At 30.0% G+C, this 11,689-nt stretch overlaps 1 pseudogene; it reads left to right on the forward strand.

Annotated features, from left to right (window-relative positions):
• The first annotated feature begins 8,976 nt into the window (after positions 1-8,976).
• LOC107911337 (probable glutathione S-transferase) lies at positions 8,977-10,011 on the forward strand (annotated as a pseudogene).
• Positions 10,012-11,689: the final 1,678 nt, after the last annotated feature.

The following is an 11,689-nucleotide window of genomic DNA, read 5'->3' on the forward strand; positions in this document are numbered from 1 at the left end:
TAAGATCTCGACAGTCTTGCAATCTAGAAGAGCCCAATTCGAATTAACTGCCTCAACAGCGTGGGTCATTTAAATTCGATCACTATCTCTCTTGACGAAGGTCCAACTAGCCCTTATCCACCTGGACACGCCAATTTGTTCGCGGGAACTTAAACGAAGCAGTTGACCGTCTCGTTTTTCTAACTGTACGCCAAACTACTCCAACTCGACGTGCACTTTTTGAATTGAAATAGAATTCACTTTAAGGGACGATTGTGACTATCTCATATTCCAAAGATATAATGAATATCGTGTTGTAAGGTTTTAGCACAGGTTCACATCTCACAATTTTCAATCAGAATGATAACCTGTTTAAGGCTAAATAGGGATTAGTTGAGCATGAAAATAAGCATACTCAATTGGGGCTTAAAAGTAGATTTTAATAGAATATAATAAGTGAAGAAAGGAAAGGACCAAGAGGGCAATTGCACCAACAAATAAAAAAGAACAGAAATGGAAAAATGCTCAATTTCTTTTCACACAGGAATAAGCTAATGATTTTTTTTATTCAAGTTTTTTCCGTTACATCTTTATGCCACAAATACAAGGTTTTTTATAGACCTCTCAAGAGCTAATTTTAGCATGATTTTCTCCTACAATCATGTTCAACGACCAACACAAAATCATTTTTTTTTTCTAAAAATAGGATTTGAAAAAGTCAAAAATTAGATTTTTTTTATCAACCCAAAAATTGCAATTTTCAATTCAGCCCCTTGTCTTGCTTTTTGTTCCAGTTTAGCCCGATTTTGCTTATTTTTGAACATCGACACTCTAATTTCGTCTCTGATAAAATTTAAGTAAGAAATCATAAACTTAGTAGCATTCTGTTAAAAAATTTACCAAAAATAGGTACATTAAACACAAGAAATTAGCTTTCTATCAAATTCCCCCTACTTAGTTGATGCTTGTCCTCAAGCATGTTGTATATTCTCATACTATAAATTATTCAATAACTTTGTTCCAAAATCAAGTCTCATCCAACAGCTATGCATAATGTAAATAATTTAGGTGTTAGCATGAATAAGTACTTACTTAGTTTAACCAACAAGCATTTATAAAATTTTAACAATGTGTAAAATCAACCATTTCACTAAATTAAAGCTCAATCAAACTTGCAAGGCAATTGTTCTTGATCAAATTATTTAACAAATTTGGGACATAGTCAAATCTTTTTATGCAAGATGAGATGACAACTCAAAAACCTCACCCAGATTACTTAATTCGATATGTCTCTAAACGAATTATTTTCCCTACTCATGGCAACCCAGTTAGTGAAGTGTTTGCATGTTTCGATTCCTCATTCAAATTTTTTGACGTGAGGTAAGATGATAACCCAAACACCTCATCCTGGTTACTCAAGTTGGTTACATTTTCGAAATCTTCACCATAACAAATCCATCAACGGAGTAGTATATACATACAGTTTTTATTTATATACTTTTTCTATATATATACTTTTTTAATTCTTTATATTTTTTATTTTGTTTTTTTAGTAACATAAAATAAAATGAATAAAATGAGATACAAGTACTTTTATTAAGCAAGTTTAAAGAACTAACAATTTTCATGAGATGTTGATTTTACCACAATATTTTCAATTCTATAAAACACTTGCCAATCAAACTAAGCAATAAGCAATTATTCATGAATCACCCAATCATTTGAATTAACTAAGCATAGCAATTAAAGGCTAAATTTCAAATAAACTAATGAATGATCTTAGTATAAAAAAATAAACACGTGCAATGAAAAGCAAATAATAGCATGTCATATCTTACGAATCCCCCCTACTTAGCCCACATTGCCCTCAATGTGCAATAATAAAAAAGGGAAGAAAGAGAAAGGTCAAGTGCACACCCCTTACATGTTTAATTTGATGAAGGGTGGTTTCAGCAGTCCAAGTTGGTTCTTGCCAATTCGGTCCTGGGTGTATGTTTTAGTAAATGACAACATTGAAATTTGACAAGGCGTGCCTACACCATAGAAGAAATTCATTTTTAATTTTTAAAACCTCAACCACATAATGACTTATCACGTAAGCACGTTCTGAAAACATTTTTCGCCATTTTTAGCTTGTCGATTCCACCATTGTTCCTAGAAAACAACACATTAAAAAAGATTAAATGATAGTCTTATTATTTTTATTTCTAATGTAAATTAAATCAAATTCAAAATTAAAATAAATTAAAACAAATATTTGGTTGCCTCCCAAAGAGTATTTTTGTTTAATGTCGTTAGCTCGATGACTTGAATTTTATCCTTTTGGCTCCTTGAGAATTAACTCTTCCTCTACGTCCATTTGGAAGTTCTCGTAAAAAGGTTTCCACCTTTACCTATTGACTTTGAAGCACTTCTCGGATTTCTCGCTCTTAATTTCGATTGCACCATAAGAAAACAATTGAGTAATAACGTAAGGACCTAGCTATTTGGTTTGAAGTTTACCTGCAAAAATCCTTAGTCTGAGATCATAAAGCAACACTTTTTGTCCTACTAAAAATCATTTACGGGATATCTTTTGATCAAGAAATGCCTTGGTATTGTCTTTATAAATTTGGGCATTTTCAAATCCATCATGCCGGATTTCTTCGAGCTCTTGGATGTGTAATTTTTTATATTCTCTTGTTGAATTTTTAATTACAGTTATGTCAATTTTCTTAGGCACTACGTGAACTAGGTATCCCAATTACTGTCTGAAATTAGGTATATCCTCCCGATGTCTAGTGATTTTTGAATTTCGACCTCCATCATCGGTGGATTGAGACGTCTTTGATATGCTCCATTTGGGTTTACAAAATAGAAGGCAGGAGTTTAGTTTGCGAAAGAGACAATTCAAAATTTTTACCTGGACTTCTAGGAAACTGTAGTGTCTCCATGTGAATGATAGCTTCACGTTTTAGTTTTTTTATTGTTAATAATTCTTCTATTTTTCCATAACATCAAGATCTAAACTCATGCAAGGCTCAATTTGTAATTCATCCTCTTTATGATATTCAAAATACAAATTTGTCAGAGGTTCAATTATATCAACACTAGAGACATTTGACATTGCACTGGGGAGACCCATGGCTTCATAAACATTGCGCTTGACCACTTCACCGTCGAATTCAATAGTGAGTGTTCCATTTCGAACATCAATTTTCGTTCATGCGGTGCTTAAAAATGGTCTCCCAAGTCGGATATCAGAAGAAATTTTCAAGTTATCATCCTCCATGTCAACGATGTAAAAATCTATAGGAAAGATTAGTTTATTTACTTTGACAAGGACATTTTCCAACACCTCTTTCGAATACACAACTGACCTATCTGCCAATTGAATGATCACTCGTGTTTAGTAATTTAAAAATAGATAAAGGCATAAAGTTAATAGATGCACCTAAATCACACATGGCCTTTTAATGCTAACATTACCTATTTTCCAAGATATAGCAAACATACATTGGTCCTTACACTTAGGCGAAATTTTCTTTTATAAAACCACAAAGGCATTTTCTCCTACACCTATTATTTCATTACCTATGAGCTTCTTCCTGCCAGTGTATAATTCTTTTAAGAATTTCGTATAACATAGAACTTGCTTTATCGCATTAAACAGGGGTATGTTAATTTCAACTTTCTGAAACATCTCTAGAATTTCTTTGTCTTCTCGCTCATTTTTACACTGGGCTAGCCTTCCAAGAAATAAAGGTGGTACCATGAATGGATTTTATAGTGTCGACTCCGTAGTAGCTGCTGGATCAAGCTTCTATTCTTTTCGTCTAGTTTCATAATCACAACTCTTGCAAGGTGCTGGCTTCAAAACTATTCCATTTCTTAATGTCATAGCACTTTCATTTTATCGTGGATTTAGCTCTCTTTTTTTACGACAACTTCCTTGGGATTCCAATCTACTAATCATAAGCGCAAGCTTACTTATTTGCTAATCTATTTCTTGAGGTGCACTTTAGTCTTCTATTGGAACTTTTCAGTACTAGCAACTAATCTTTCCACTACAACCTCAAAAGATGTCTTTGGGGGTTAAAATTGTTGAGTCGTTAGTGGCATGGCTGATAAGGTTTGTTGTAATGAGGATTCGATCAATAACTCAGATTTGGGTGATCTCCCCACCCCGCATTATAAGTGTTTGAATGTGGATCATATCGCCTTTGGGGTGGCCTTGGAAAGTTTCCAGCGGTATTTACTCGTGCTGTTGTATCCTCGTGCAAAATTAAACATGAGTCTGTTAGATGATCATACATGGCACAAATCCAGTACAACCGAGCTGTATTCATCTTTCCTACAAGTAAATTTTGAACTACATTAGTGAGCTTGTCATTTTTATCTTTTAATGTTAGAGTATTTAGCCCATTAACTCATCTTGTAGGTTCTGTAGTTAGTCAAAATTGTTGGGAATTCATAACCGTGGTTGAAATCAATTCCCTTGCTCTTTGAGGAGTCATGTTAACAAGTGCTCCTCCACTGGCGGCATCAATCATCTTCATTTCCATAAGGAGTAACCCCTCAAAAAAATATTAAAAAAGTGATTGTTCAGTTAGGTCATGTTGTGGGCAACTTGTACACAACTTATTGTATAGCTCCTAATAGTCATAGAGTGGTTCGGTCTCCTTTTGTCGTATTCCGACAAAATCTCTCCTTAATTCAGTTGCCCGAATTGTTGGAAAGAATCTGTCAAGAAACAAGCGAGACATGTTAGACCATGTATTAACTAATCCTGAAGGTAAATAAAACAATCACTCTCTAGAAGAGTCGATTAACGAGAAAGGAAAAGTTTGAAGTTTAATTTGATCTTCAGTTACTCCCTAAGGTTTCATACTTAAGCAAACCATGTAGAATTCCTTAATATTAGTGTGGTGATTCTCATTTTATGAATCGCGAAAAGTGGGCAATAGATGAATTAAGCTAGATTTTAATTCAAACAGTGTTCCCCATGTCAGATAAGTTATGCACAACAGTTATTGCTTATCTCGTGCTACAACGAGTTGTTGAATGGTTTGATCTGTCATTTCTTCTAGTTCACTAAGTGTATTGTAAATGTATTCCATGTAAGACAGTGTTTCGTATTCGAATTCTTTCGCTTATGGTCATTTTTCGCGTCGAATAGCTTCTCTTCGCAGTGATCGAGCTAACTTCTCAATTTCTAGTTCAAATTTTAAGGTCTCCAGTTATGTCCTAGTCATAATTAAAAGAAATGAAATTAGAATTATTTTTCAAGTCACCGGCAACGGTGCCAAAATTTGATAGGCGTCGAAACCACCAAATATAATTTTTCTACGCTCTAATTGAATTAAACAGTAGTATAGAGAACTAGGGTCGATCCTACAAGGACTGGGATTCCTAATATCAATTTTACGTGACCAGATTCCAAAGTTGCAGTAGCTGTCGTGCCTACTACTTGTCGCGTGTTGAACTAAAAATTAAATCAATGGGGATTTTAGATGATAAAGGTAAAAAAATGAATAGAATGGAATAATAACAGAATGATAATTGCAACATAAAATTAAATAATTGAAATTAAATTGGTAAATAAAATCTATGAATTCTTAGCCTTAGAATCGGTAATTCCAATCTCGATTTGATCATTGAAAGTGGATTTTTCCTTCTAATCGACAAGCTGGTTATAGCGACCAAGGACGCCTTAACCGCCAACTCCTCATTGTGAAGTTGATTACGGTACGACCTGCAAACCAACCCTTACTGACTATCTAACCATGTGACACGCATCCGCAATTTAAGATTCCGACAGCCTTGCAATCTAGAAGAGCGCAACTTGAATTAACGACCTCAATTGCGTAGGACTTTTAAATTTGATCACTATCTCCCTTGATAGAGGTTCAATTGGCCCTTATCCACCAAAACACGCTAATTTGTTCGCGGGAACTCGAAATCGGTAGACGACTGTCTCATTTTCCCAATTGTACACCAAACTACTCCAACCCAACGTGCACTTTTTAGGTGGAAATAGAATTAACTTTAAGGGACAATTGTGACTATCTCATATTCCGAAGAGATAATGACTATCGTGTTGTAAGGTTTTAGCGCAGGTTCATATCTCATGATTATTAAACAAAATGATAATCGGCCTAAGGCTAAATGGGGATTAGTTGAGCATGAAATTATTATACTCAATTGGGTTTAAAAGTAGATTTTAATAGAAGATAATAGATGAAGAAGAGAAAGGACTAAGAGGACAATTGCACCAAAATATAAAAAAGAATAGAAATGGCAAAATGCTCAATTGCTTTTCACGAATAAGCTAATGGTTTTTTTTATTCAAGTGTTTTTCGATACAACTTTATGCCACAAATACAAGGCTTTTTATACACCTATCAAGAGCTAATTTTAGCATGATTTTCTCCTAAAAACATGTTTAATAACCAACACAAAATCCTTTTTTTTTTTCTAAAAATAGGATTTGAAAAAGTCAAAAATGAGATTTTTTTATCAACCAAAAATAATCTTGAAAATTTCAATTCAGCTCCTTGTCTTGTTTTTTGTTTAAGTTTAGCCCGATTTTGCTTATTTTTGAACTTCAGCACTCCAATTGCGTCACTGATAAAATTTAAGCAAAAAGTCACAAACTTAATAGCATTCTATTAAAAATTTTACCAAAAATAGGTACATTAAGCACACTAAATTAGCTTGCTATCAGTGACTGATTTGTTATTTTTTGAAAGTTGAATGACTGAATTGAAAATAGAGTGACTGTTAGTGTAATTTACCCTACAAAAGATAATTTTAATAGTCCACTTGTTTGCATGTAAAATATTTTAATTGTTTTACTGTGTTTGTTTGGTGGAAAATGAATTACCAAAGGAAATCATTCTTCAAAAAAAATGGTAAAATCAAGAATTTTTTTAAGGAAAATGTTTTACCATTTTTTTTTCTGTATGACATTTTTTTAAAATTAATAAGGTTTTGCTCCCTGTTTTAATTGTCGAAGAAACAAAAAGGGGAAGCTTTTACAGTAACAAAGGGAAAGCTCTCTTCACTGTCGAAGAAAACAGTCCCTTATATTCTAATTTTATATTTGTTACAATTTAGCCCTTGAAATTAAAATTTTTACTATTCTACAATTTAATTCCTCAAAAACAGATTTTCTTATTCTATAGTTCAGTCCTAAACCTCATTTTTTACAGTTTTGCAAAACAATCCATTTTCTAAAATTTCCAAGTTTTATAATTTAGTCCTTACAAATAAATTGTCAAAATTTTCAAAAATTAGTCATTGATTTTTGAATAGTTAAACTTTCATATTCTATTTTTTAGAATTGTAAATTCTCAAATAATGTAAATTAGTCCTAAAACTAAAGTTTTGAAATCTTTACAATTTAACCCCTATAGTTTCAAACTTTACTATTTTATTCTCAACTTTCCAAATTTTCATATTTCATAATCATAAAATTTAGTCGCTACATCAATATTTCAGATTTCACTACTCAAACCCTTAGAATTTAAAAATTTTACAATTTGGTCCTTACTTCAATTTTTATTAAATTAAATCATTTTTCAACTTACTCATCCAAATAATATTCAAAATAAATATTTACCACTTTCAACTTAATTAATATAAATTTATATTCTCTAATGTAAGAAATTAACAATTACGCTTAATTAAGTAAATTAAGATTGATTAAAACTAAAACATGATTAATTAAAATATAAATAAGTTTTATGAAATAAACTCAATTAAACAATGAAAAGATAATAAAATCTCAAATGTATGCTTTTTTTATTGAAAACGGTTTTTATGAAATATTTTGAAGAAATTTACCAAACAGCAGAAAATATTTTACACAGATTCACCTAAATACCAAAAAACTAAGTCATTTTCTAGAAATCATTTTTCAGAAGCAATTTTTGGTGAAACAATCACAACCTTAATTAATATATTTGCGGTTATAATGATAAGTTCCTCTTTTTTTTTCATTTTTATTAATTTGATTTTTTATTTTTTAGTTCAATTTGAATTTTTTTTTAAATCATATCAATTTTTAACAAAAATGTTGGCTAAAATATTGTTTTCAAATGATGTTGGCATGACAATTCATGTAGTAATTTATGTGTATTTTTGTAAAAAAGTTTATTTCAATTGGAAATAAATTTTATCTATTTTTTAAAAAAATAAATTTTTTTGTTCTAATGATTTTTTTTTGTAAAATTATTTTTCAAAAATGTATTCCAACTGGAATAAAATAATTTGAACAAAAAATTTTTTTCGAAAAATAAATAAAATTTATTTTCAGTTGGAATTAACTTTTTTAGAAAAATACTTTTTAGTAGAAATATTTTTGGACTAATTAGTTAGATGCCTCATTATTTTTCATGTTGAAGGAAAATAAAAGAAAATGATAAAAAAGGAGGACTTATGAAATAATTTATTTTATTTAAAATTTAGTGCAGCCCTAAAAGTTTTTCTTTAAGCATCCAATTAAAATGCAAAATTTACATATTATGTTTTTAAATATTTTAAATCATTATATTTTAATTTAGTGTTGTAAAATTATCAGGCAATGCGGATAGAATATTGTACCAAACGTACTATTTTAGTAAATAATCTCGTACCATTTGAGTTATTATTATTTTTATATTATTGGAGTAAAAAAGAAACCGTCAAAAACTATGAACTACATAAGTAGACATGCAATTGCATAAGAGCAATCCCTATTTTATATTAAAACAATCACTACTAGACACTGCTAACGTAAGGAATGGCATAAGGAATGGAATACTATTCTCTTTACTATCATATATGGAATGTACATAGTAACTACAGTAAATATGGACATTAAAATACAGGTTTATGACCGGAAATAAACTTTTAGAAAAATGAAAATATCGGGAGTTTTCGAGAGAGAGAATTTTCTTTTCTCTATCTCCAGATTCATTGATTTATGTGATTATGTCAAGAAAGACGTAGAAAAAGCTAGACTCTTCCCTTTTTTTTTTGCCTATAAATAGACATACTTATACCCCTTCAGTTCAGAATCAGAGAGAGAAAAGAACAAGCCCAAGATTTTAGTTTTAGTATTTGAATCTTTAGATCAATAGAATGGCAGAGGAAGTAGTATTGCTGGATTTCTGGCCAAGTCTGTTTGGGATGAGATCCAGGATTGCTTTGGCTGAGAAAGGGATTAAGTACGAATACAAGGAAGAAGACTTGAGGAACAAGAGTGCTTTACTGCTGCAGATGAACCCTGTTCATAACTAAATCCCTGTCCTTATCCATAACGGTAAACCTGTTTGTGAGTCGCTCATTCAGGTTCAGTACATCGATGAGGTATGGCATGACAAAGCTCCTTTGCTCCCTTCTGACCCTTACCAAAAAGCTACTGTAAGATTCTGGGCTGATTATATTGACAAGAAGGTACGTTCTTTTTTTTTTTTTGCCTTTTGGAACTGTTTACACAAATAGGAGAGCAAAGTATTGTGCCTAAAATAATGTTAAATGAAATGCAGATATATGACCTGGGGAGCAGAGTATGGAAGACAAAGGGAGAAGAGCAAGCAACAGCAAAGAAAGAATTCATAGAAAGCCTGAAGCTGATAGAAAAGGAGCTTGGGGACAAGCCTTACTTTGGAGGAGAAAGTTTTGGATATGTGGATGTTGCATTCATTCCGCTTTATAGCTGGTTTTATGCTTATGAGAAGTGTGGGAACTTCAGCATTGAAGCAGAGTGTCCCAAACTAATAGCATGGGCTAAAAGGTGCATGCAAAAGGAGAGTGTAGCCAAGTCCCTTCCTGACCAACAAAAAGTCTATGATTTTATCCTGCAGATGAAGAAACATTTTGGAATTGAGTAATTCCAGCTTTTGTTTATGATTTTAAATAAAATGGGGACATGTATGTTGTGCCTCCCCTGTTCTCAGTTCTTCTAGTTTTCGTTTTTCAATCGATCAGATGGTTTGGGATTTGTCGGTTGCAGTATGTAGTTTTTATATTAAAGGTAATCAATACTAAACACTTGCTCTTATCTTATTTCAATCGTATTAGTTTTCTTATAATAAAAAAAGTGTAGAGTGACTCAATTTTGATGTATGTTATAAAACAGTTATTTTGATTTTAATTTAATTATTTAACTTTCCAAAAATAATAAATCAATCATTCAAATTATTTTCTTTTACTATTTTCCTTTACAGTAACACAGAAAGTTAATTTGTTATTTAATTGGCATAAATATATATTCAATTGTTTTTTACAAAAATATTTTAATTTTTTTATAATTAATTTAAGTTATTGGTGAAAGATAAATAAAATGTTCCTAAAATTTGTATTTATTTATTTATTTTTGTGAAAACCTGATGTAAATAAATTAGTTTTATAAATGCATAAAATAATAATGTTATTTTAAGTTTTAAAGTAAGTAATTTGCATATTGTAAGTGTTGAATAATACTTTTGTTTTGCTATGGTATTTTACTTAATATTATATATAAAATAATTATAAATTCAAAAAATTATGTTAATATTATTTTATCATATTTACTAAAAAATATGAAAGCATACAACTACATGGTTTTAGATTATATATTTTATACTTTTAATGGTTCATAAAAATGTTGAATCTATAAACTTGTTATCTACTATAAGATAATTTTTTTTATTTGTTGAAGATATATTTTTATTTAATTTAATATTATAAGTGGCTTAATAATCATTTTATTATTATTTCACAAACATGTGTCTGTTTCTTTAAATATTTATTTTTTAATATTTTATTATATTTTTATAAGATATTTTTCAAACCATTACTCCAATAATAATGTATCAAATTTTTTTTTAAATCAAAATGACAAATGAAGTAAGCTAGTTGACATTTTATTGAGAAAAAAATTGAAATTAATTTTTATTTTTTAAAATTGATCAAATCATACTTTTATCTTTTATGTTAAATATATTTAATAATTCTATGTAATTAAAATTTTAATAATTAATAATATAATAAAATATTTTAAAGAAATAATAAATTTTAACTTTCATTACCCCATTGGATTAAGAGTGAAAAAGTCCTCAAACATTTTCAAGAAAAGCAATTAAGCCTCTATTTTTTTTTGATTAATTAAATACTTAAACTGCCAAAACTTAGTGAAATAGCCCATTGACTGATGTTGACCATTAATTTTTAATGGTCAAAGATGATATGGCTATTAAATTTAATTCTTTTGTTTCACTTTTGCCAACTAAGACGTTACCTTGGATGCCACGTGCACTATTGATGACATCGTCATTTTTTGTTCATGATGTGGCTTTTTTATTTGTTATTATAATTAAATTAATTTAATTAATTTTATGTACAATTTTTATAATAAGTTGAAAAAAATAGAAATCCTAATCCTTAAACTTAATTATCACATTTAATTTTTGAAGAGAAAAAACAAAAAATAAAAAATCACCAAAAAATCTCTCTTGATCGTCACAAATGTTGAAAGAAATTTTGTTTTCCATTTGAATCATTATTGAAATCTCATTTGCCAAGAACCTTTTATTTTTATTTTTATTTTTTTGGTTGAAACCTCATATTGGAAATCAAAATCCTTTTAGTGAATCAAAAATTACTTTGCTAAATCCCTAAATCTTCAACAATATACCCCTAAATAAAAAATCCCTTAGCTAATCAAAAACCATATTCTCAAGAACTTTTGTTCAATTGCAAACCC

The sequence above is a fragment of the Gossypium hirsutum genome, chromosome A13 (assembly GCF_007990345.1).
Source record: "Gossypium hirsutum isolate 1008001.06 chromosome A13, Gossypium_hirsutum_v2.1, whole genome shotgun sequence".
NCBI lineage: Eukaryota > Viridiplantae > Streptophyta > Magnoliopsida > Malvales > Malvaceae > Gossypium > Gossypium hirsutum.